Below are 27,549 nucleotides of genomic sequence, written 5' to 3' on the forward strand. Positions count from 1 at the left end.
TCTATGGACACAGGCTTTACTAAATGGACTGTTTGAAAATGTGAAGATTTTTTGGTACAAAATAATAAATGCTAAATGTGAATCACATTTTTATTTGGCGTACCCCCGACGGCATCGCACGTAGCCCCAGTTTGGGAATACCTGGTGTAGAGAATGTAAAAAATACCCAGAATTTTGTCCCATTCCGTCTGACAGAGCTGGTGTAACTGAGTCAGGTTTGCAGGCCTCCTTGCTCGCAGACACTTTTGAGTTCTGCCCACACATTTTCTATAGGATTGAGGTCAGGGCTTTGTGATGGCCACTCCAATACCTTGACTTTGTTGTCCTTAAGCCATTTTGCCACAACGTTGGAAGTATGCTTGGGGTCATTGTCCATTTGGTAGACCCATTTGCGACCAAGCTTTAACTTCCTGACTGATGTCTTGAGATGTTGCTTCAATATATCCACATACTTTTTCTTCCTCATGATGCCGTCTATTTTGTGAAGTGCACCAGTCCCTCCTGCAGCAAAGCACCCCCACAACATGATGCTGCCACCCCCTTGCTTCATGGTTGGGATGGTGTTCTTTGGCTTGCAAGCCTCCCCCTTTTTCCTCCAAACATAACGATGGTCATTATGGCCAAACAGTTCTATTTTTGTTTCATCAGACCAGAGGACATTTCTCCAAATAGTACGATCTTTGTCCCCATGTGTAGTTGCAAACCGTAGTCGGGCTTTTTTATGCCGGTTTTGGAGCAGTGGCCTCTTCCTTGCTGAGCTGCCTTTCAGGTTATGTCGATATAGGACTCGTTTTACTGTGGATATAGCTACTTTTGTACCTGTTTCCTCAAGCATCTTTACAAGGTTCTTTGCCGTTGTTCTGGGATTGATTTGCATTTTTCGCACCAAAGTACATTCATCTCTAGGAGACAGAACGTGTCTCCTTCCTGAGCGGTATGACGGCTGCGTGGTCCCGTGGTGTTTATACTTGCGTACTATTGTTTGTACAGATGAACGTGGTACCTTTAGGTGTGTGGAAATTGCTCCCAAGGATGAACCAGACTTGTGGAGGTCTACAATTGGCTGATTTCTTTTGATGTTCCCATGATGTCAAGCAAAGAGGCACTGAGTTTGAAGGTAGACCTTGAAATACATCCACAGGTACACCTCCAATTGACTCAGGATAATTGACATCATTTATCAGAGGCTTCTAAAGCCGTGACATAATTTTCTGGAATTTTCCAAGCTGTTTAAAGGCACAGTCAACTTAGTGTATGTAAACTTCTGACGCACTGGAATTGTAATACTTTGAATTATAAGTGAAATAATCTGTCTGTAAACAATTTTTGGAAAAATTACTTGTCATGCACAAAGTAGATGTCCTAACCGACTTGCCAAAACTATAGTTTGTTAACAAGAAATTTGTGGAGTGGTTGAAAAACGAGGTTTAATGACTCCAACCTTAGTGTATGTAAACTTCCGACTTGTACATACTTGAGCCTCTAACTCTATCAAAGCAAGAAACAGCATTTCACTGTTGTCCTCAGTGTCTGTCTGTCTCGGTCTATCTGTTTAAGAGTTTGCTGTAGAGAATGGTGTGGAGAAGGAAAGGATTGTTAAGGACCTGAAGCAGATGATCCAGAAGGAGAGAATATAGCTGCTGAAGAAGGAATCACCAGAGCTATCGGAGCTCATTCAGGACTTGAAGGCCAAGGTATGATAACCACAACATCACTACTACTGTATGTCCGGCAGAAAAAGAAACGGACAGTGTAAACCACAATGTTGTTGAACCTGTAACAAGAGTTACAGTATGTTGGTGTTACAGTTAGTAATGGTGTTGAGTGGTAATGTCGTACTGTTTGCCGATGGTGTTTTGTTCACTTGGCAGAGCTGAACGACGAGCTACAGGCCCTTTTGGAAATGGTCAAAGATGGACGCATCCCACCAGGAAAGGGTGCCAACTGCCTCAAGACCAAACAGCAGCTTTATCAAAATTAACTGTATATTTTATTTGTAACATAAATTGCATAAACAATGCCATTGAGAATGGACTCACTTATTGTAGTTTCTCTCCCGAGTTACTGCACAAACATCAGTTTCTACCTCATCCTGAAAGCAAAGCATATTCCCGCACACAACCACCCAGTGATTGAAAGACTGCTGATTTAGCTAGATGCCTGTCTTGCCCCACAGCTGCGCCAGCTGCTCTCTGCAGACCAGAATGAGATGGCTGCTATGAAGCCAGGGAGTAGCAAGCAGATCACCAACAAGGTGAGAAATTAATATGATGTTGATCCATTGGGTGATGTCGGCATACTTAAAGGGATACTTCAGGATTTTGACAATGAAGCCCTTTATCTACTTCCCCAGAGTCAGATGAACTCGTGTTTACCATTTTTGTGTGAGTGCAGTTTGAGTGAAGTTGCTAACTAGTGTTATCACAATGACTGGAAGTCTGAGTATCTGTTATTGTGCTAGTAGATACCCATAGACTTCATTGCGCTTATGCTAGTTAGCAGTGGCTCACGGAACCACCACTAACTTCCTTCATACTGTACACTGAGACATAAATATGCTATCCATGATTTAATTTGACTCTGGGGAAGTAGATAAATGGTCTCATTGCCAAAATCCCAAAGTATCCCATTAAAGGTACACTTAAAGGTACACTCAGCAATATGATGTGGCTCAGTTGGTAGAGCACGGTGTTTGCAATGCCAGCATGGTGTGTGCAACGCCAGGGTTGTGGGTTCGATTCCCACGGGGGTCCAGTACAAAAAAAAAAATGCATGAAATGAAATGTATGCATTCACTACTGTAAGTCGCTCTGGATAAGAGCGTCTGCTAAATGACGTAAATGTAGATGCACAAAGTAAGCATTGAAGCGTGCGACTAAACTTCTCAGCTGTTTTGGTCCTATTGTTACCACGCAGACCCATGCACATATGCAGATACTGTGTGAGAGGGATATCTCACTCATCACAATATCTGAAGAGCTGCTCGTGGCAATGTAATTTTGCTGAGTCTACATCTAAGCTGGATTGGTCCCTATGTTGTCAGGTGTCTGAAGAGGCTGGGGCTGAACCATCATACTCTGACTTGGATGAAGAGGCTGCCCTGCACTTCTACAGAGGAATGGAGAGGCTGAAACTGAATAGGACCTACAGGCTGAGGAGAAGGGTGAATGTTACCAGGTACATTTACTCAAATTCAGTGTAGGAATGAGATGGGCAGGGCTTGATGGGAGATCGATTTCTTCGTTGCAGATGAAGAGGAGTTGGATCCGGATACCAAGAGACTCATTGCCTACCAGTGTCTCACCCTGAGTATTATCCTTTAAACATGTAGAAATTAGTTACACACACAAGTATACAGCAGTAATTATTTATTGTACAGCTTAGCCTTCATGAACAATATTTACTTGTTTCCATACTCATTGTACAAAGCACAAAATTAAGAACATTTTCACCCAGTACTTCAAATCATGACCTTCGTATCAGACTGTTCTTGTACTTTATATGTTAGTATTCCCTTCCCGGTTTAAACCTTTCGTCTAATTTGTACATGCTGCTCGATCCTTTCAGCTAATGGCCAAGAACAAAGGTTTTACACCGAAGAGGACACGTTTGTAGACTACGTTTGAAACTTGAAATTGCAGTGTATAAAATGTATACATATCCAATGTATGATAAGTGCTTTGCAGGCGTTACTTGCACCTCCTGCAGGCACATCTTTCAGGACCTGAGGGGTATACTACAAAGCAGAACCAATGAGTTAGCCAGCTTACTTTGATTAACAACCAGAAATAACTGTTGATTTTTGTGATTCATTTAGAAAAGTATACTTAGGTTGTTGAGTTAATTAGACCATAGCCCATTTCAAGCTTATTTATTAGTTCAGAATATTGAGGCAAGTTATCTGGCTAACTCCTTGATCCTGCTTTGAGGTGTGTATGCTGATATGATATACAGTAGTTGATAGCAAAATTGACAACTTGTATAATTTAACAAGTGTCAATTATGGATCAAATTGAATTCAACAAGTGTATTTTTTAAACAAATCTACATTACAATCTTGAATGTATTCCAGGTTCGTGAAGTCTGTTGTGAGGAGACAAGAGACAGTGGAGAGCTGTCTGGTATTCATGCTGGACTTATTGGACAATTGCAAGTAAATGACACTATCACTGATAGCTGTATGCGGTGTCATGCCTTCAAGGAAGACTGTTGCCAGTTCCCTCTGTGGCGTAGATTTGTCCAGCACATAAATTACCAACATACAGTTAAGGTTTAATGTCCCAAGTCTGTTACTTTACTGATATACTGTCTGTGATTATTACTCTGACAATCTGCTTTGTTGTAATCAAACTGCTATGAGGTTAAGTCAATTCATTGGTTGGCATTATCATTCCACAACCAATATGTTGGAATCTGCCTTCTGACATAAGATGGTATGTTACTTAAAGTTAAGGTGCTCAAGGATTGTTTTGCTGCGATTATGTAAATATTTGATTTTAAAGGCAGAGTGTGTACTGAAACCTACTTATGCATGCACATGAATGGCTGATCGAGGACGGTGAAAGCCCTGCAAGATAAAATAAAGATCCGAACTAGACAAGCATGAATTAAGATTTCAGAAGAAAGTAGAGATAATTCCCTGCCCCAGGGACTTGTACGACCTGTTAGTGTGTTTCATCGGACCACCAAAGCCAGCCCTCCCAGTAAGCAGCACAGTTTACTGGAGTGTATTCATTAGTCAGATTCTGTGAGAAACGATTTGCAACGGAAGCTGTTTTACCTTTTACTCTAGGAAGCAAACAGAGCAAATGGGGAGGGACCTCCATGAATTTGTCCAGTCATAACTTGTTTTTGTTGCATAACGTTTTCCGTTTTGAGTGAAGTTTCCATTGCAACTAATGAAAACACCTCTGGGTCTCAGTCTTGTTGGGGTATGAATTGGCTGTGAGGTCAGGTTACTGACAATACTGTCCTCAATCTCCACATCTCTGCTTGCTTCCTCATCCGTAAGTACCAGCTCGGCCTGAGTGTAAGGGGTCTCCACCACTACGTAACCTTGTCTGGTGTCCAGTACGTTGGCCACCACAGCTTGTTCAGTGCCTGCCGAGCTCTGTCCAGCAGGATGGACGGGTCCGTCTCCAGCTTGAAGGAAATCCCAAATGCCTGTGGAGCCCAGTCCTTCACCAGCGGCGACATCATCTTGGGGACCATCTTCATACTGATCTATAGGACAGAAAATAGGCTTGGCTTACAGTGGATCAATGATAATGAGCATAAGCTTTTGTATTTGATGGCTTTCTTTACTCACCTGAAGTGGTCCATTGGAGGACAGGATTTTGTGCTCTGGCATTTCTGAACCCTGAACCCATTTCTTGAACCCTAAGAGGGGAGTGAACACAGAGTGCATGTTTAATATACCAGCACATGTATGTACTGTACACCCTGATAAGCCCTGCTACTACTTCTAGCTGAGTGTCAGTACCTACCTATGGGGCTGAGTGCCTGTGCTGCAGCTTTGAGGTGAAGGTACTCAGACAGGGTGCTGAACTGGCAGAAGAACAGGCAGAAGAAGCCGTGCCTCTTTTACCACCTGGTAACGCATCAGGACTTTGCAAATGTTGGGAAGTGCCTGCTGGTTGACCATGACTTGGCCACAGCCAGAACCCTCCTCTCTATTGTCCAGCAGCAGGCTGTCCAGCAGATTAATCCCAGAGTAAAGGCGTGTGAAGGGATATAAGGAGCGGTGTCTGTGCAGGAAGATCACAGCGTTTCCTGACTCTAGTAAGTACTCTGCTGAAGAGGCCCCGTGCTGGCCACTGCTGAAGTTATCCAGGAAGTGGAGAGTGCAAGACTCCAGGGGACTTTGGTGCCTCCTGAGGTGATCAGCACGATCCTGCAGCCCTGTTCTGCTCAGCAGAAGCTGCCATCTGCCCTTTGACCTCCTCTACATGGTCAAGCCGGGGAGACATATCTACAAAACAAAAATGACATTGAAAAAGTATGTAAAACCTACGCATTGTGTGTAATTTGTGGGACAAATGTCGGCGTAAGGTGTGGGAGGAGAGGAGCCATTGTTTTCAGAGTTACTTTTAAACGTTTTGGTAAGCATAGGATAATTGTGACAAACTTTTGAGGGGACGAATAGTAGTCACTAGTTGATTATTTGACTGGTTGGCATATGGGATAATTATGTTAGACTCACTTTTGTCTACTAGCTACAACTTCAAACGACAATTTACAGCTGCTAACGTTAGCCATGAAAATTGTGCACTGGAATGCGGTTCACATTCGTTGCTACTAGGATGTTCATTGGCATGGGGAACGCACATAAGATCATTCGGCTCGTGTTGCAGTTGTCAGTGAATTAGCTTAATATTTCAATGAATCTTATTAACAGAAACATTACTTACTTTTAAAGACATCGAGAGAAAGAAGTCACTGATGATTGCGAAGTAGTGGTCGACTTCCTGATGTTGTCTGACGTGACGTCGTCTTCTATTATCTATTCCATTGCAATGTAAACAACTCAGAACTATGTCGCCACCTAACGTCATGGAAGTTGAATTGTCAGAAGACTTGTCCTTACAACAATCAAATAAATGTTGTTGCTAGCCTATACATTGTGTGTCAGTTATCACACTTAAAGAATTTTGGCAGATATAATAATAACCTATGCAGGAATTGAGTGGTCTTTATCTAGATACTGTACCTACAGGGCAAGCAAACTCCCCCTGTGCCATTAAGGTCCAGACCTTTTGGCAGAGAACATAGTAAGCCTCAGTAGAAGGCTACACCAGTACGGCAAATATCAGACAAAAGCCTGAGAGACTGCAGAATAACCCCACCGCTGCCAACAATGAAGTGATTGAGGGGGAACAGCAGGAGCTAGTCTTCAACCAGCGACAGGACAAGTCCACATCTCTTGGCAGAGGCTGTACTCCTCTTTCATATAGCACACACAAACCCAGGTGAGAACAGGGGCACAGTTCAATCAAAGGCCTGAGAGAATGTAGTGATTGGCATGGGCATTCAAAATGTTCAACAGCTGCACCATTGAGAGCTTGTTGACGGGCTACATCACTGTTTGGTATGGTAACTTCTTGGCATCCGACCGTAAGGCGCTACAGAGGGTAGTGCGTACAGCCCAGTACATCACTGGGGCTGAGCTCCCTGCCATCCAAGACCTCTATACCAGGCGGTGTCAAAGACTCCAACTACACAAGTCCAAGAACTTTCTCTCTGCTACCGCACAGCAAGCGGTACCGCAGCGCCATGTCTAGGACCAAAAGGCACCTGAACAGCTTTTACCCCCAAGCCATAAGAGAGAACAGTTAATCAAATGGCTACCTTGACTATTTGCATTGACTCCTTTTTATTTGGACTGACTCTCTTGCACCGGCTTTATGCACACTCACTGGACTCTACTCTCACACACACACACACACACACACACACACACACACACACACACACACACACACACACACACACACACACACACACACACACACACACACACACACACACACACACACTCTTCACAAATGCTGCTGATACTCTGCTTATGATCTATCCTGATTTTCTAGTCACTTTTGACCCTACCTACATGTACACTACTGTTCAAAAGTTTGGGGTCACTTTGAAATGTCCTTGTTTTTGAAAGATTTTTATTTTTTTCTCCATTAAAATAACATCAAATTGATCATAAAAACAGTGTAGATATTGTTAACGTTGTAAATGACTATTGTAGCTGGAAATGGCAGCTTTTTTATGTATCTACATAGGCGTTCAGAGGCCCATTATCAGCAACCATCACTCCTGTGTTCCAATGGACTGTTAGCTAATCCAAGTTTAGCATTTTAAAAGGCTAATTCAATTTTTTTCATTAAATAGTACCCGCAAAACAGTCGTCTCAACGTCAACAGCAAAGAGGCGACTCCGGGATGCTGGCCTTCTAGGCAGTTGCAAAGAAAAAGCCATATCTCAGACTGACCAATAAAAAGAAAAGATTAAGATGGGCAAAATAACACAGACACTGGACAGAGGAACTCTGCCTAGAAGGCCAGCATCCCAGAGTCGCCTCTTCACTGTTGACATTGAGACTGGTGTTTTGTGGGTACTATTTAATGAAGCTGCCAGTTGAGGACTTGTGCGGCGTCTGTTTCTCAAACTAGACACTCTAATGTACTTGTCCTCTTGCTCAGTTGTACACCGGGGCCTCCCACTCCTCTTTCTATTCTGATTAGAGCCAGTTTGCGCTGTTCTGTGAAGGGAGTGGTACACAGCGTTGTACAAGATATTCAGTTTCTTGGCAATTTCTCTCATGGAATAGCCTTCATTTCTCAGAACAAGAATAGACTGATGAGTTTCAGAAGAAAGTTATTTGTTTCTGGCCATTTTGAGCCTGTACTCGAACCCATTGGAAGACAGGAGTGATGGTTGCTGATAATGGGCCTATGTAGATATTCCATAGAAAATCTGCTGTTTCCAGCTACAATAGTCATATACGACATTAACAATGTCTACACTGTATTTCTGATCAATTTGATGTTATTTTAATGGACAAAAAATGTGCTTTTCTTTAAAAACAAGGACATTTCTAAGTGACCCTAAACTTTTGAACGGTAGTGTAGGTCCAAGAGGCTTGTAAACAGCTTCTACCCCCAAGCCAAACTTTTGAATGATAGTGTACATAATACCTAAATTACCTCAAATACATCGTACCACTGCGCATTGACTAGGTACCGGTACTCCTTGTGTATATAGTCTCATTATTCTTATTTTATTGTGTTACTATTTCCTTTTCAATTTTTTGCACGTTTTTCTTACTTTACACTACATTGTTGGGAAAGGGCTCGTAAGTAAGCATCGTAAAGTCTACACCTGTTGTATTCGGCGCATGTGACAAATAAAATGTTATTTGATTTACTCTGATTACATACAAAGAGTCTACACATTAACCTGAAGTGAAACAAATGGCAACCGCACAATAACACAGTGACCAGCTACTGTATTGACAACGTGGTATCTATGTCTCCATATTTGGCTATGGCTAGATTCAACACACAATGTAATTGTAGATCATTTGCTTATTCCCATCACATATTTGTGATGGGAAATATGATTGGCAACCTGTTTGCAGCTCAAGTGAAGCATTTTCAATGAGAACCCACTGGAGGCTCTGTTTTCCAACCGAAAACTGTATGAGGAAGCTGAAATACTGTATATACTGTACTAATAGTGATCAGACATTTTTGATTCCAGCAAAGTATGAATTGACCAAAAATGTCAATACATGTCTCATAACGTGAACATTACTAAGATAGTGCTCCATGTAGAAGACTAGAGGCAGGTAGCCTAGTGGTTAGAGCGTTGGACTTGTAACCAAAGATCGAATCCCTGAGCTGACAAGGTAAAAATCTGTTGTTCTGCCCCTGAACAAGGCAGTTAACCCACTTTTCCTAGGCTGTCATTGAAAATAAGAATTTGTTCTTAACTGACTTGCCTAGTTAAATAAAGGTAAAATAAAATAAAATAAAAATAGATGCTGCTAACAACAGTATAATCTGAAGTCAAGGAAATAGCAAAATTAATAATTTCTTGCAATTAAATATTACCTCTTGTTGTACTGTCATAACTCCTGTAGTAAGGTTATTAATAGCTTAGAACACTATTTTTTTATTATAATGATGAGTGTTGTTATAATGATGATGTGTTGTTTTATTGCTATTATTGTTGTTGTTTTATTAAAGTAGTTGTAGCAGAGAGAGAGAGAGAGAGAGAGAGAGAGAGAGAGACGACAGGGAGGGGACTAGTTTGTGTGGCTGTGTACATCGTAGAGTGCAGTAATATAGCCAGTGCAGTTTGTAATCGGCATCATTCTCGAATTGTGTTGGAAGTAGTTCCGGGTATTTTTGTGTAGCAAACGACAGAGTCCCGGATGTTGGTTGTCGAGAGGAAGGCGAAAGGGAAAAGGCGGAGAAGCCGAAGAGGGACACCACGGGCACATCAGTGAGGGCACAGCGGGTCTAATCTAGGACAAACGCCAGAGAATAGGCACCTGAGGGACTTTCTTGTTGAAGATCAGGTGGAAGAGGAGTGGGCAGTTACTTCAACACTTCCCTGGACAAAGGCAACGACCATATATACCCAGGGTAAGTGAGCTGTAAGAACATGGGAATGGAAGTTGAACTGAGGCCCATGAAATGGACGACTTTCATGGGGAAGTGAGCTGCACTGAAGTTCTGGGGATTGAGTTCAGAAATCAGGGCCTCTTGTCAGTTTTCTTTTTGCTGGGACGGAGCCTATGGGGACATCATTAGTAACGATCCAGGTAGCTCGTTGCCAATGAACTAACATGATAGCATGGGTCATCATTTTAGCTACGTTAGCTAGCTATAACTCTCGAACTTGACAGCTAGCTATCTAGCTAACGTTAGCTTGCTAGCACCATTGATAACTGAGCAACTTTGACAGCTAGCATTCGTCTTCCACATCTTTAACTAGCCAGTTAGCTAGCTACCAAGCCATGTTGTGAAGAAAACCGAACCTCTTTTGACATGGTGTGTTGCTAGCTATAATATTAGCCAGCTGTTTAGCCTTGCTTCTGTAACGTTAAGTGGCAAATGTAAGATAATTTGGGAATTTTCAGGTTAATCCAAACTGTCACACGCTCTGTGGTTAGATTGACTGGTTGGTCAACTTGGTCCCTCACACCTCATTAACTGTTAGAATGCGGTTCGTAGTCTGATTGTGGGATTTCCCCATATAACGATGGTAGCTAGTCTAAAACAATCCAATTTGATGTCTAATAAAAAAACGAATGCATTGGCAAAATGTCACTGGCTAGTTTGGCTACTAAGAATCATGAAAGCACTTGAGGGCAAGGCTGTGTTGATTCAGGTTCTAGTATTTTATTTGCACAATTTTGGAAACTTAATCCCACAAAAAGAGATCAGGTCTGGTTTGTCTTAATCACCCGTTCTTTAAATAGCAGCTACAGTGCTGTCTGCATGCACATGCAGCCCTGAAACTGCTGTTGAAGTTGTTCTGTTTTCAATAATGACTTGAGTCATTTATTTTATTTCACCTTTTATTTAACCAGGTAGGCCAGTTGAGAACAAGTTCTCATTTACAACTGCGACCTGGCCAAGACAAAGCAAAGCAGTGTGACAAAAACAACAACACAGAGTTCCACATAAACAAACGTACAGTCAATAACACAATAGAAAAATCTATGTACAGTGTGTGTAAATGTAGGGAGGTAAGGCAATAAATAGGCCATAGTGGTGAAATAATAAAAATGTAGCATTTACACTGGAGTGATAGATGTGCAGATGATGATGTGCAAGTAGAGATACTGGGGTCCACGGAAGGATTGTTGTATGGCACTGAAGCTCGTTTGGAGGTTTGTTAACACAGTGTCCAAAGAAGGGCCAGATGTATACAGAATGGTGTCGTCTGCGTAGAAGTGGATCAGAGAATCACCAGCAACATGTATGTATGTATGTATGTATGTATGTATGTATGTATGTATGTATGTATGTATGTATGTATGCGTGTGTGTATGAGAGAGAGAAAAGTCGGCCCGAGAATTGAACCCTGTGGCAGCCCCATAGGGACTGCCAGAGGTCCGGACCACAGGCCCTCCGATTTGACACACTGAACTCTATCTGAGAAGTAGTTGGTGAACCAGGCGAGGCAGTAATTTGAGAAACCAAGGCTTTTGAGTCTGCCGATAAGAATGTGGTGATTGACAGAGTCGAAAGCCTTGGCCAGGTCGATGAAGATGGCTGTACAGTACTGTCTTTTATCGATGGTGGTTATGGTATCGTTTAGGACCTTGAGTGTGGCTGAGGTACACCCATGACCAGCTCGGAAACCAGGTTGCATAGTGGAGGGGGGGCTTGAGCAAGTTGCTGCAGGGGGTGCTGAACTGTTGGTAGGGGTAGCCAGGTGGAAAAGCATGGCCAGCTGTAGAAAATTGCTTATTGAAATTCTCGATTGTCGTAGATTTATCGGAGGTGACAGTGTTTCCTAACCTCAGTGCAGTGGGCAGCTGGGAGGAGGTGCTCTTATTCTCCATGGACTTTACAATGTCCCAAGTTCTGTTTGAAAAAGCTAGCCTTGGCTTTCCTAACTGACTGAGTATATTGGTTCTTGACTTCCCTGAAAAGTTGCATATCGTGGGGGCTATTCGATGCTAATGTAGAACGGCACAGGATGTTTTTGTGCTGGTCAAGGGCACACAATTCTGGGGTGAACAAAGGGCTATATCTGTACTTAGTTCTACATTTTTTGAACGGGGCATGCTTATTTAAGATGGTGAGGAAAGCACTTTTAAAGAGCAACCAGGCATCCTCTACTGACAGGATGAGGTCAATATCCTTCCAGGATACCCGGGCCAGGTCGATTAGAAAGGCCTGCTCGCTGAAGTGCTTTAGGGAGCGTTTGACAGTGATGAGGGGTGGTCGTTTGACCGCAGTCCCATTACGCACACAGGCAGTGATCGCTGAGATCCTGGTTGAAGACAGCAGAGGTGTATTTAGAGGGCAGGTTGGTCAGGATGATATCTAAGAGGGTGCCCATGGTTACGGATTGTACCTTTGTAGGTTCCTTAATAATTTGAGTGAGATTGAGGGCGTCTAGCTTAGATTGTAGGACGGCCGGGGTGTTAAGCATATCCCAGTTTAGGTCACCTAACAGTACGAACTCTGAAGATAGATGGGGGGCAATCAATTCAAATATGGTGTCCAGGGCACAGCTAGTGGCTGCGGTGGGTCTATAACAAGCGGCAACGGTGAGAGACTTATTTCTGGAAAGGCAAATTTTTAAAAGTAGAGGCTTGAATTGTTTGGGCACAGACCTGGATAGTATGACAGAACTCTGCAGGCTATCTCTGCAGTAGATTGCAACTCCGCCCCTTTTGACAGTTCTTTCTTGTCGGAAGATGTTATAGTTAGGGATGAACATTTCAGGATTAAGTAAGCCTTTGGTCCCATTAGACTTTTTTTCTAAATAGGTATTTTAGTCAGTGTCCAATTCCCCGTAGTACAGTTGTTTTGCTGAACAGTAATGGGGAGGGCTATTCAAATGTGGATGATGAGACAACCATCATGCAATGTGGCCTCAAAGTTCTCTCTTTCTCTCTCAATTCAGTCGACTTTGACTTGGCAAGTTAAATGACTTGCATTGAAAAAATGGTGGGACCAACAGCAATAAGGTATTAATAGTAGTAGTGAAAATGGGATTACCATTACCATTAATCTGTCTGTGCTCTCTCTCAATTAAATTGAAGTGGGCTTTATTTGTATGGGAAACATATGTTTACATTGTCAAAACAAGTGAAATGAACAAAAGTGAGAAACAAAAAACATAACAATGTACAGTAAACATTGCAATCATAAAGGGGTCTTTCTCAATATGCACACTGCCGTGCACCTCGCACTCATGCTCCGAGTGCATTCTTCGACCACGTTCTCTTGAGGACAAGAGTGTGGAGAACGCGTAAAACAATACATTTGAGATGCGCTCGCACTCCCCCCTACTGTATTACCTCACGCTTCACCTCCCCATTCATTGAACCTTCTTCCAGCCAGGACAATGGCAAAAACAGACGAAACAGAATGTGGATAGCTAACTAACAATTCTTTGTGGCTATCTGGCTAGCTAACAGTACTAGTAGCTATCCAGTTAGCCCTATTGACTTATTATGGGCTTGCTATCCACAGTATGTAGGCAGGTAAACATTACAAAATTAACACAGCATGTATTTATTAATGTATCAAGATAAAATATTGTAGTCAGGCAACAACATATGAGATGGGAATAGGCAACAACATATGAGATGGGAATAGGCAACAACATATGAGATGGGAATAGGCAACAACATATGAGATGGGAATAGGCAACAACATATGAGATGGGAATAGGCAACATTTCATTCTGAAGTCGGAGTGTATTTTCTCTCACTTCAGCTCAAATGTCCGCCACTGATTTCAAGAAATGTTGCATACATTTTTTTTTTACATGGTTGCGTCATTTCTTTACATACTTTCCACTGACGCTTGCATGAATGCGTGAATCAAAATATGTATAAACGGAGTACGCATTCGAGAAATGCCCTCATGCTCTGCTTCGCGTACTTTGATTTGGACTCGTACTCAGACCCTCTTGTAATCCAATTTGCATGCTCGGAGCACAGTAGTAAGCATTTCTGAGAAACACCCATTGTTTCAAAAGGATAAAGACATTTCAAATGTTATATTATCAGCTATGTGTTTTTTGAACAATGTGTAGATAGTTATTGTATGAAGCTAAGGAAACAGATATATTGGTTGTATTTAGCATAGGGCTGACCCCATTTAGTCCACTGGTTGATTGTTTGGTCGATAGGCTGTTGGTTGACCAAGATTTTTATTCGTGCAGTTTCAAATATATAAAACAAAAAAATATGGTACGAGACATGTCTGATTCATGCCTGCCTGAGTAGACTAATCCGTTGCAGAGACCGCGGGGTTGGCACACTAGTATCACCAGTAGTACATTTACTGTTAATTCCCGTCCATTTCTCATCTACAATGATGGTTTGGTTACTGTAATTTGCATTACATTTATTGTTATTATTTGTCTTGTTGATGTCATTGTAGGAGTGGACACGTTGTTTGCAGAGAGCACAACCTAGGCTACGCTGGTGAGAAGTTTTGGAATATTTTATTCCATTTAGCAGTTGTCAATTGATTGTCTTTTGTTTGGAGCGCTCCTATCTATCTTGAGTAAGGACACAAACCTGATTACGCATGTAAAAGTAGGGCAAGTGTAGGCCTATAAGTGTGCCCGTTTGGGGTAGAGGTCGACCGATTATGATTTTTCAACGCCGATACCGATTTATTGGAGGACCCAAAAAAGCCGATGCCGATTAATCGGCCGATTTGTATTTTTTTAGATAAAAAAAAAAATATGTATTTATTATTTTTTGTAATAATGACAATTACAACAATACTGAATGAACACTTATTTTAACTTAATATAATACATCAATAAAATCTATTTAGCCTCAAATAAATAATGAAACATGTTCAATTTGGTTTAAATACTGCAAAAACAATGTGTTGGAGAAGAAAGTAAAAGTGCAATATTTGCCATGTAAGAAAGCTAACGTTTAAGTTCCTTGCTCAGAACATGAGAACATATGAAAGCTGGTGGTTCCTTTTAACATGAGTCTTCAATATTCCCAGGTAAGAAGTTTTAGGTTGTAGTTATTATAGGACTATTTCTCTCTATACGATTTGTATTTCATATACCTTTGACTATTGGATGTTCTTATAGGCACTTTAGTATTGCCAGTGTAACAGTATAGCTTCCGTCCCTCTCCTCGCTCCTACCTGGGCTCCAACCAGGAACACATCGACAACAGCCACCCTCGAAGCAGCGTTACCCATGTAGAGGAAGGGAAACAACTACCCCAAGTGTCAGAGCGAATGATGTTTGAAACGCTATTAGCGCATACCCCGCTAACTAGCTAGCCATTTCACATCGGTTACACCAGCCTAATCTTGGGAGTTGACAGGCTTGAAGGGGTGGGTATAATTTGTGGAACGTTCCAAAAGGAATCTGTTCCAAAAAACGTAAAGTAAAAGGTTGCCAACCAACAACGCATACAAAGTAGCAACGCATACAAACCTAGCTAACTAGCTGCCGAATAGGCATCACCTCACCACGTAGCTTATTCTTAATGTTTGTCTATAGGCAACCAGAGTGAGGACAGACATTTTTCGGAATAAACGTGATGAGTGAAAAACGCAATGAAATAGACCACTCACTACCCGGTATCTTATTCTGTAGCTATACAACTTTGTATGCATTGTTTTTTGGCAACCTTGTTGTTTACGAAGTTTTTGGAATAGATTCCTGTTGGAACGTTCCACAAACCCACCCGGCTTGAAGTCATAAACAGCTTGAAACACAGCGAAGAGCTGCTGGCAAAATGCACGAAAGTGCTGTCTGAATGAATGCTTACGAGCCTGCTGGTGCCTACCATTGCTCAGACTGCTCTATCAAATCATAGACTTAATTATAACATAATAAACACACAGAAATATGAGCCTTTGGTCATTTAATATGGTCGAATCCGGAAACTATCATCTCATCTTGTGGAGTGTAATGTAAGCCAGGTGGTTAGAGCGTTGGACTAGTAACCAAGGTTGCAAAAACGAATCCCCGAATCCCCCCTGAACAAGGCAGTTAACCCCCGTTCCTAGGCCGTCATTGAAAATAAGAATGTGTTCTTAATCTCACTTGCCTAGTTAAATAAATGTGTAAAAAAAAATCATTGAAATAAATAAATACATTTTAAAATCGGTGGCCATAAATTCCAATTATCGATTGTTACGAAAACTTGAAATCGGCCCTAATTAATCGGCCATTCCGATTAATCGGTCAACCTTTCATTTGGGGATCTGATGCTATAACTCAACATCACTGTGGAGCTTCTCAAGTAATGTTTTTCTTGGTCTATTTTTTGAATCCATGGAGAATGAAAATAGTTCCTCAACGTAGCTTATTTAAAAAATCTTTCCAGCTCTCTCCCCTTTTGATTACACCTCGGCATGAAAGGGGGAAAAAAGTCATGCTCTGATCCAGTGGAAACGTCATAAAATGGGCCTACCTGATTTCTTAACCGTTGTGCATAATAGCCTGTCTGTCCAGAACTCATTGGCACTGGAAACTCGGAATATTTTATACAATGTAGCAAGTTTGCTCGCACAAGCTTCAAGTTAATACAATAGTTGATACAATGTTTCAAGTTCCCAGCAGACCATGTGTAGCCAGGATATTTCCTACCTGCGGGCTGCAATGTTTTTGTTTGTTGGCTTTACGTAGTTTTTTCATATTGGCAACTTTTTATTTATTTAACCTTTTTTATCTTTAAGTTTTTATATTTGTATTATTTTCATTTGGAATTTTGATTAACCACCTGACATTGATTCTGAGATTTAAATTAAACTGTTCCACAAAAATGTGCATATGAAAATCATAACTGGCATGCGAATCAGTAGAAATGGTCGAATATCTTGGCACTCCAAGTGGAAAAGGTTGCTGACCGTTGGTGTAGCCTATTACCGGTAACTTCAGGAGCATAACACAGGATCTGCGAAGGCCAGCAGTCAGGGACAGGTTTTTTTCCCTTCTGGTTAGGCTATATTGATCTCTTGCTCCCTCTTTAGAAATGTCTTCATTTTTTATCACTGCGCTTAACGCATCAGACAAGCTCAGTAGCCTACATGTAGTTGATTTTATTCAAACATTGGGTGTGTCAATATATGGAAAATGATCAGTTTAAAAAATGTTGACCAATTGCTTGGTCGAAAGAACAGATTACTCTTGGTCGACCAAGGTTTTTTTGTCAGGACAGGCCTATTTGACAGTCTTGTTTGTGCTCCACTTGTTGCCCTGTTTTCTTGGTAACTGATCACAAATCTTGCTGCTTTGATTGCACATTGCTGTATTTTGTCTAACAGTGATAAACTTATATATGCTTTGTTCTCAAAGTCTGGGGGTCTATGTGTTTTGGTGGAAATAGGTTTCTAATATGGTCATACCTTTTAGCAGGAGGTTAAGTGCAGCCTATCTTCTCCCTACTATAGAAACATGTTCTTTATTGTCCCGATTTCTCTTTCAGAACAATATTGTATAATCCTTACATGCTGTCCACAGTTTGAGTCTTGAGTCCAGGAATGGGTCTGCTTTTAGGTTGTAACGTAATCTGTTTTCATCCGCTTTTATGATATTTATTAGACTGTGGCATCCACAACTTATCATTAGGTGCACACAACATGCAGATAGAATTTTTAAATGTGAATTTCTCACTTGATGTGCTCTGAAAGAAATGCGTGAATGGTGAATGAGTTGTTTCTGGATGACTGGATAGTAGAGGGAGAGAGAGTGCAGCAGGATGCAGTATTGTTGCGGCTGTGGGCACCGAACCGTTCTCAGAGCATTGTGAAATTAGCCCATCAGTCAGTGCATCAAAGACTTCACCATTATGCTGTTGAGGATTTTCATATCCCTTATCTATTCAAATGTTTGGACCATGGAGCCTAGACATTTTGAACAGTATTGGCTACAATGTTTGTATTTGCATGAAATTAGACAACTCTTAGATGCCATGTGTAATTAAATTTATCCACTTGTCATTTTAAGGATTTCACCTTTGAGTACAATATTGTAGGACTAATCTTTATTTTATATATATCAAGCATGGATAAATTGACTTAACGGCAGTTGAGGAAGTAGAGACACAGCAGCTGCTTGTTCGGTCTGTTTGTAACTATTTCCATCCAAGGATGTTTTAATATCACGTGCACAAGTACAGTGAAATGCCTTTCTTGCTAGCTCTAAACCCAACAACGCGGTAATCAATATCAGTGTCGTACAAAAATAACATAAGGTAGAATAAAAACGCAATAAATAAAACAATGATAAATTATGATGTGCTGCATTTTGAGGAGGTGAGACACAACTTAATTCCCCTGGAAGCCATAAGCAAGCACCATGCTGTTAAATCTGCAATACATAAGCATTCCACAAATAATACCAGGATGTTGAAAGGGGTTATTTCGCCCATCCACTTAGCACTTTACTGTCATTGAATGAAAGATTCCATTCCTCACAAACTAGATGGGCAGGTTTTCTTGTGATCAGGGATGGGAATATCTATGCAGTGTGCTGATGGTTGAGTAGTTGGTTGAGTAGTTTTCTTGTGATCAGGGATGGGAATATCTATGCAGTGTGCTGATGGTTGAGTAGTTGGTTGAGTAGTTTTCTTGTGATCAGGGATGGGAATATCTATGCAGTGTGCTGATGGTTTATGCTTGAATATGAATATCTATGCAGTGTGCTGATGGTTTATGCTTGAATATGAATATCTATGCAGTGTGCTGATGGTTTATGCTTGAGGCTGCCTTCTGTCTTTTCAGAGCCCTGTGTGGAAGACCTGCATTACGCCTCAATTTTGAGATTTTCTTTGTGCAGCGTTGATTGAGGTTTCAGCCTACATTTGTGAAGCGAAGCCATTCTCCAGCTGTGCCTAACAGTGCTGCAACAAACCTCTGTTCTGACATTTTTCTGGAATGAAACAAAATAACTTTTTCTGGCGTTTGGAGCTTGTTCAGTGGCTTAGGGTATTCATCTTCTCTGCCTGCAAATACTGCATTTGACAGGTTTTGCATTTCATAAAATTGTGATTTCCCATTGTTGAATATTGTGGTCTTTCTTGAATAAGCATAATAAGATTATGACACCATTTTATAGAGAGGTGGGTAGTGTCTCCATATTGACAAAGCTGACCTAAGAGCCGGTCTCTCACCTTTCACATACCAGCAGCTCATTTGGAATTCAGCTGTGGCCCTGTGCTTAGCCCCGTCTCACTGATAGGCTTTTTAATTTCTTCCCTTGTTGAAGTGATTATTCAAATGGAAGTCCGTGAGACGCAGATATCAGACTGCTGGTGCTAGTTAAGCCCCTGGCCAGGCAGGCTGAACGTACCAGTCTGATGCTGCCCAGGGATCAGACAGACTGACCAGTCTGATGCTGCCCAGGGATCGGACAGACTGAGCCCAACAGGCAGGCTGAACGTACCAGTCTAATGCTGCCCAGGGATCGGACAGACTGACCAGTCTGATGCTGCCCAGGGATCGGACAGACTGAGCCCAACAGGCAGGCTGAACGTACCAGTCTGATGCGGACAGACTGAGCCCAACAGGCAGGCTGAACGTACCAGTCTGATGCGGACAGACTGAGCCCAACAGGCAGGCTGAACGTACCAGTCTGATGCGGACAGACTGAGCCCAACAGGCAGGCTGAACGTACCAGTCTGATGCGGACAGACTGAGCCCAACAGGCAGGCTGAACGTACCAGTCTGATGCGGACAGACTGAGCCCAACAGGCAGGCTGAACGTACCAGTCTGATGCGGACAGACTGAGCCCAACAGGTAGGCTGAACGTACCAGTCTGATGCGGACAGACTGAGCCCAACAGGTAGGCTGAACGTACCAGTCTGATGCGGACAGACTGAGCCCAACAGGCAGGCTGAACGTACCAGTCTGATGCGGACAGACTGAGCCCAACAGGTAGGCTATCCACAGACAAGCCCAAGCAGTCGGACACCAAAATATAAGCCATCATAATCCGATATGTCATAGGCCGGGCTATTCTTTTAGTGATGGCTGACTGACGGCAGTACAAGTTTAGAGGGCAATAGACGGTCTTCAATCGACTTGCAATAAGGTGGTGCAGTGTCCTTATTGATTAAACATGTTTTTATTTATATAACACATGGCCTATGCTTCTATTTTATCCCAGAGTCATGTTTGCCTGAAAATACCTATTTTTTTCCCCGTGCTTTGCGTGTTGTTCCTCTACTACAAGACTCTTCTCCCCTGTGGATTGGGTGGCCACAAACATGCTCCTCTGTTTGTTACTATGATGGTGATTGTTGAAGGGAGGCAGGCTCTCTGAACAAGCTCAGGCCTAACTGACTCAACGGTTTGTTTGAAATCTCTCCCATGTTCTGCTCTGATCCAGTATGAAGTTTGTGCTCTTGGTTTTGGTGTTTGTGAGATGGGACTAGCTCAGTCTTCATTAGCATTGCTGTGCATCACTAGAATGCAAGTTGGCTATGAAGCCATTCATGTAATGGAAATGCCTCCCTGATTCCAATTTTAATCTTGTTTGCAGTCATATTGTGTGAGCCCACTTCTCCATGTTAAAGACATCTCTTTATGTGAAAGATCAGAGGGGGATAATTGCACTTAAGTGAACCTCGTTTAGTGCTGGCCGGCGCAATTACAGTAACTGCAGTTCCAGGCGTTTTTGGGGGGCCTTCAGCAGCTGTCATTTGAACGCTCTGAAGCCTTAATATCAAATGGTGAATAGATTGACATTGGCAGAGCATTATGGGAAACGGCAGTTTCTAGGATGGATTTTAATGAGTTTTTTTCAGTTTTTACTCAGCTGTTTTGAATCTAAGGAAAGTCATAATTAAAAATTACAATTAGAAACACATTATTTTAGTAATGATTAAAAATAAATTATTCTCAAGGTGCTGTAAGGTGAAAGAAAGCCAGCACTTTTTTCCTCAGGCGAAACCCCCATTGCTTGTGGGAGATGTTTTATCATTAATGTTATTCAGGAGCCAAATTTTGAGTTTTGCTCAGCTGGGCGCTTTAATCTATTTTCGCTGTAAATTAATGAATTTTTAAAGAGCCCCTCACTGGATGTGGGAATGCAGCACTGGTTCAGAGTTTTCAAAAGCCCCCCCCCCCACCACCACCACCACCACCTTCTCCTCACGGGATGGAGAGCGAGTTTACTGAAGCACAACACTTTAATTTTTTATTCATCTAGCAATACACTGCCTAACTCTCACAGTCGCTCCCTCTCCCCAATAAACTAGGCTGAATAGAGGCTATATGTGTGTTGACTGAACGTACGGTGTCAAATTCGCCCAGAAATTTTTTGTGGACATGGATCAGTAAAATAAATGTGTGTGTGTGTGGTGATTTAATTCATCTTCTTGCCCAGAATAATCAAAACATTTTGTTCAGATACACATGAAAATAAAATGAAAAAATGTACCCATGGTGCCAGGCCTCAAATTCCCTGGCGGCATCGACGGCCATGCTCCTTTGTGTGGCCGTAAGGCCCACAATAATGAATGCTCGTTGCGTCCTTGGGCCGGATATAATAATGTTCATTTGCATCTCCCAGCTGCCAATCGCTGTGCTCCATAGCACCTCTCACTTACATGGCTTTCTCAGATATCTAAATTGTTATTAGCCAATACCCGTCATGTGACTTGGTCCTTTTCACAGGGGGATGCAACGGCGTGCGTCCTTATTAAATTCCGAGGCGCACGTTGAAGATTACATTTACATTAGTCATTTAGCAGACGATCTTATCCAGGGAGATTCACAGGAGCAATTAGAGTTAAGGGTAGGCTGTCATTGTAAATGAGAATTAGTTCTTAACTGACTTGCCTAGTTAAATAAAGGTTAAATGAATAGTAGAAGGGGGGAAAGTGCCTTGCTCAAGGGCACATCAACAGATTGTTCACCTAGTCGGCTCGGGGATTCCAACCAGCGGCCTTTTGGTTACTGGCCCAACTCTCTTAACTGCTAGGCTACGTGGCAAAATCTGTCCACATTTAATTTTCCTCAGCCAACAAGTACCGAACAGTGAAATCATGTCAATCTACTATCTCCCATTAGTAGAAAAGTTTACCCGTTATATTGGTCAGCTTGTTCTGTGCGAGAAATAAATATTCCAGACGGACAGTTGTGGGGCAATATATCCTAAATTCATACGCTGTACGTAAAAAAACTATAAAATAAACAATTCAAACGCAATGATGCTGATGTAACGTTTTAGAATGTTGAACTATTTCTTCACATTATATGCGTAGCAATATGCACATGGCAGTAGGCTACACCTGCAAATGTTCCAAAATGCAATTAGTGGGTAAACACCAGTTCTCAAAAGAACCCCTCATGTGAGAGGTTTTATGTGACACAGATGGAAAATACCCTTTGAATATTTTTGGGATTTTGTCAATGAGGCCCTTTATCTACATGGCCAGAGTCAGATGAACTAGTGGAAACCATTTTTATGTCTGTCTAGTATGAAGGAAGTTACAGGTAGTTTCACGAGCAAATGCTAACTGGCATTTAGTGCAATGATGAAGTCTATGGGTATCTGTTAGCATGAAAATTGCTGTCTGGAATGATTTAGTCATTAATTAACGGCGCAAAGTGAAATATATCGGATATCGCGATATTTGGAGTAGCATATCGTAGTAGAGGTCTTCACAAATTTAAAATCAAAGTTTTTATTTGTCACATGCGCCGAATACAACAAGTGTAGACTTTACCGTGAAATGCTTACTTACAAGCCCTTAACCAACAGTGCAGTTCAAGAAGAAAATATTTACCAGGTAGACGAAAATAAGAATAACAATAACAAGGCTATATACAGGGGGCACCGGTACCGAGTCAGTGTGCAGGGTACAGGCTAGTTGAGGTCATCTGTACATGTAGGTGGGGGCGAAGTGACTATGCATAGGTAACAAACAACAGCAAGTAGCAGCAGTGTACAAAAAGAGGGGGGGTCAATGTGAGTTGTCCGGTGGAGATTTTTATGACTTGTTCAGCAGTCTTATGGCTTGGGGATAGAAGCTTTTGAGGAGCCTTTTGGTCCTAGACTTGGCGCTCCGGTACCACTTGCCATGCGGCAGCAGAGAAAACAGTCTATGACAATTCTATGGGCTTTCCTCTGACACCATCTAGTATATAGGTCCTGGATGGCAGGAAGCTTGGCCCCAGTGATGTACTGGGCCATATGCACTACCCTCTGTAGCACCTTACGGTCAGATGCCGAGCAGTTGCCGTACCAGGCCGTGATGCAACTAGTCAAGATGCCCTCGATGGTGCAGCTGTAGAACCTTTTGAGGATCTGGGGACCCATGCAAATATTTTCAGTGTCCTAAGGGGGAAAGGTTTTGTTGTGCCCTCTTCATGACTGTCTTGATATGTTTGGACCATGATAGTTCGTTGGTGATGTGGACACCAAGGAACTTGAGACTCTCGACCTGCTAAATATCACACAACCCTAGTACCTTGTGTCCTTGAGCTGTGATAGCCTATTACAGGACCAGCATATTCTTCTTTGCTTTTTTTGTCCTAGGCTCAGTAGAAACAATTGATATGCCTATACGATTTCCACTCTTAAGAGACTTCTGTGCTCAGTGCTGGTGAAGGATTTTGCTAAGCTTACACAGCTCATCATTCTATTTAGTATCCATTTTAATTAGTGGCTAGCTTATGCACTCTCAGCTAAATGCAAATGTCACTACCCAAGTTAAATGGCTTAATAACTTGCTTAAGATGGTCTGTTGATCTTCATCCCAAAACAAAGTTGTGGTCAAGTCTGTTGCTGGGACCGTTAATAGCATTGTTATTCCAATGTCCATCGAGGTGTGTACGTGCACTAGAGGTTGTGTGCCTGTCGAGGTTTCCATTTGGGAAATTTGGCCCCGGACAACGTGACCAGCAAGATTGTAAGTTCCCAGACATCCATATTCATTGGGTGTGCAACCCATTAGGGCGTCCACCCACGGTACTCAGAATCACGTTGTTTTTATATCTTTTTACTTTTTAACCGTTTTTCTCCCCAATTTTCGTGATATCAAATTGGTAGTTAGTCTTGTCCCATCGCTACAACTCCCGTACGGACTCGGGAGAGGCGCCGGTCGGCAGCCATGTGAAACACTACCCCACCGTCTAGAAGCTGCACTGCTCCTAGACACACTGCTCACTTAACCCGGAAGCCAGCTGCACCAATGTATCGGAGGAAACACCGTCCATCCAGCTGGCAACCGAAGTCAGCGTGTATGCCCCCGGCCCGCCACAAGGAGTTGCTAGAGCGCAATGGTACAAGGACCCCCCAGCCGGTCAAACTCTCCCCTAACCCGGATGACGCTGGGCCAGTTGCCGGTTGCGGTCAAAATCCTATTTAAATTATTGTAATTCATCTTAACAGAAATGAACCTGTAAAGTTGTAATAAAGTAGAACAAAGGTTTTATTGAAAAACAAAACATTGCCATTTGCTATAAATCATGAATGTCATTTAAAGAGGAAAAACATTTAGCCTAGAAGAACACGATGCCTACACAGTAATAAAACACAACATCAAAATATAATATTTGCATAATATAATTTGCGAACGACCTGTCCTATCGGCTATTTCTATGAACCTTTTTTAATTAATAAAACACAGCTGTTTCCAAATACAATCTAGGCCTGTCATTTAATTTAACCTTGGCGTAAGCATTTTAATTAGGTCTAATGAATAGCAAAACATAGCTACCAACACCATGTCATGGCTAGAAGGGGTCCAGCTTTTGTCAAATTAACGTTGGATTTGTCTTTTCGTAGCGGCTTAGGAGAACTTACGCAGCAGGTTAGGAGGTTTAGGTTAAGGTTAGGAGAAGGGTTACGGTTAGCTAAAATGAGTAGTTTTTTAGTTTTTTTGCATTTGACAAAAGCTGGATCCCTTCTAGCCATGACTTGGCCAGCCCGCCCCACTCCCCAGTCCAGCTGCGATTCAGCCCCAAAGCAGTGGAAAGAGGACAGTCTAGGCAGACACCAAATTATTTTAATCATTTAAAAAAAAATTGATGTTGGTCAATCAAATTCGATATGTAAGTACTGAAATTATGTCAAGGCTGGTTCATTGAGAGAGAGCTTATTCTTCAATGCTCCTGTGAAATGAGAACCGCGCCATGCATTTACAGTTGAAGTCAGAAGTTTACATATACTTAGGTTGGAGTCATTAAAACTTGTTTTTCAACCAGATTTCTTGTTAACAAACTATAGTTTTGGCAAGTCGGTTAGGACATCTACTTTGTGCAAGACCCAAGTAATTTTTCCAACAATTGTTTACAGACAGATTATTTCACTAATAATTCACTGTATCACAATTCCAGTGGGTCAGAAGTTTACATAAACTAAGTTGACTGTGCCTTTAAACAGCTTGGAAAATTCCAGAAAATGATGTCATGGCTTTAGAATCTTCTGATAGGCTAATTGACATAATTTGAGTCAATTGGAGGTGTACCTGTGGATGTATTTCAAGGCCTACTTTCAAACGCAGTGCCTTTTTGCTTGACATTATGGGAACATCAAAAGAAATTAGTGAAGACCTCAGAAAAAGAATTGTAGACCTCCACAAGTCTGGTTCATCATTGGGAGCAATTTCCAAACGCCTGAAGGTCCCACGTTCATCTGTACAAACAATAGTACGCAAATATAAACACAATGGGACCACGCAGCCATCATACCGCTCAGGAAGGAGACGCGTTCTGTCTCCTAGAGATTAACTTACTTTGGTGTGAAAAGTGCAAATCAATCCCAGAACAACAGCAACAGACCTTGTGAAGATGCTGGAGGAAACGGGTACAAAAGTATCTATATCCACAGTAAAAACTAAACAAAAATATAACACTTCGCAAAATAGACAGCATCATGAGGAAGAAAAAGCATGTGGATATATTGAAGCGACATCTCAAGACAACAGTCAGAAAGCTTGGTCGCAAATTGGTCTTCCAAATGGACAATGACCCCAAGCATACTTCCAACATTGTGGCAAAATGGCTTAAGGACAACGAAGTCAAGGTATTGGAGTGGACATCACAAAGCCCTGACCTCAATCCTATAGAAAATTTGTGGGCAGAACTGAAAAAGTGTGTGCGAGCAAGGAGGCCTACAAACCTGACTCAGTTACACCAGCTCTGTCAGGAGGAATGGGCCAAAATTCACCCAACTTATTGTGGGAAGGCTACCTGAAATGTTTGACTTTTTAAAGGCAATGCTACCAAATACTGATTGAGTGTATGTAAACTTCTGACCCACTGGGAATGTGGTTAAAAAAATAAAAGCTGAAATAAATTATTCTCTCTACTATTATTCTGACATTTCACATTCTTAAATAAAGTGGTGATCCTAACTGTCAGGAATTGTGAAAAACTGAGTGTAAATGTATTTGGCTAAGGTGTATGTAAACTTCCCACTTCAACTGTATGAAAGCACTTGTTTCCAAAGCTCAAATTATATCCATCTTTTTCCAGTTGTACTGGATGATGTTAATAAATGTTATGTTTATTGTAGTTGGAACTATCGTGTTGTGTGTTATACGTGACTTATTGATAATGGTTTGCTGTTATAGGCAGTTGCTGCCTAGTGATTGCAGCATTGGAACTCTCCGATGTGAACAGTTGGCAACAGTGTTTAGGTTCCACGTGCTACAGACTAAGCTCAACTGAAATGCACCAATTGCGCATGATACACATCATTACTCTATTTTATCAAGCCATTCCAAATCTTTATAATATACTTGACACTGGCGGATATGTTGATCTTACCTGACCAACACACTTTATTTTTTCTTCTCCCGGAACAATTTGGCCGGCAGCTATTTATCGCTTTTTATTTGTTTTTGCCGAAAGATGGCATTTTTTGGCTAATGGATATCCTGGTGCCTGTACATGTGCGTGGGATAATTTTGTGTGTGTTTATACTGCCAGACTCTGTTCGGTGAGGAAAAGGAGGCTCAGTTGAATGAAATGTTTTGTTCCTGATTTGAGTCAGGCTAAATGGGTTAGTAGTAGTATGTGGAGACTACTCACTGTGACTGTCCTAGTTGAACCAGTTAGGCTTCTGTTAAACCAAACTAGTCTACATAGTAGCTTCACTCAGCCGGGCCCAGTGTCTTCTCCCTCTGCATATTATCTCTAGCTCGCTCAATGCTAATGCAGACCAGATCAAAAATATTGGCACTTTTAATTTGAGCTTTTTCATCAACGTTGTGGACTCTGTGTGTGAGAGAGAGATGTGGTGCGAGGCTCATGCTCTTTATTGATGGCAAAGTTTTGCAGATGGATTATTTGGGACGGTGTGGGGGTTGCACGTGTGTTAGGCTCGACGTCTCAACACAA

At 41.9% G+C, this 27,549-nt stretch overlaps 1 protein-coding gene and 2 pseudogenes across 2 annotated transcripts in view; 1 reads left to right on the plus strand and 2 right to left on the minus strand.

The window, feature by feature from the left end:
• Positions 1 to 3,353: 3,353 nt before the first annotated feature.
• On the minus strand, positions 3,354 to 5,356 carry LOC106565920 (phosphopantothenate--cysteine ligase-like; annotated as a pseudogene). Its single transcript, XR_006758090.1, has 2 exons — positions 5,309 to 5,356; positions 3,354 to 5,223 (listed from the first exon to the last, which is right to left on the minus strand). The product of XR_006758090.1 is annotated as a phosphopantothenate--cysteine ligase-like (transcript).
• A 119-nt stretch (positions 5,357 to 5,475) lies between these two features.
• On the minus strand, positions 5,476 to 5,969 carry LOC123723753 (phosphopantothenate--cysteine ligase-like; annotated as a pseudogene).
• Positions 5,970 to 9,924: 3,955 nt separating this feature from the next.
• LOC106565962 (forkhead box protein J3) overlaps positions 9,925 to 27,549 on the plus strand; it is a 163,130-nt gene continuing 145,505 nt past the window's right edge. The window contains exon 1 of the mRNA XM_014133654.2: positions 9,925 to 10,154. The gene's annotated coding sequence lies outside the window, so the exon portion shown is untranslated. The remainder of the gene's footprint in view (positions 10,155 to 27,549) is intronic.

The sequence above is a fragment of the Salmo salar genome, chromosome ssa12, assembly GCF_905237065.1.
Source record: "Salmo salar chromosome ssa12, Ssal_v3.1, whole genome shotgun sequence".
Taxonomy (NCBI): domain Eukaryota; kingdom Metazoa; phylum Chordata; class Actinopteri; order Salmoniformes; family Salmonidae; genus Salmo; species Salmo salar.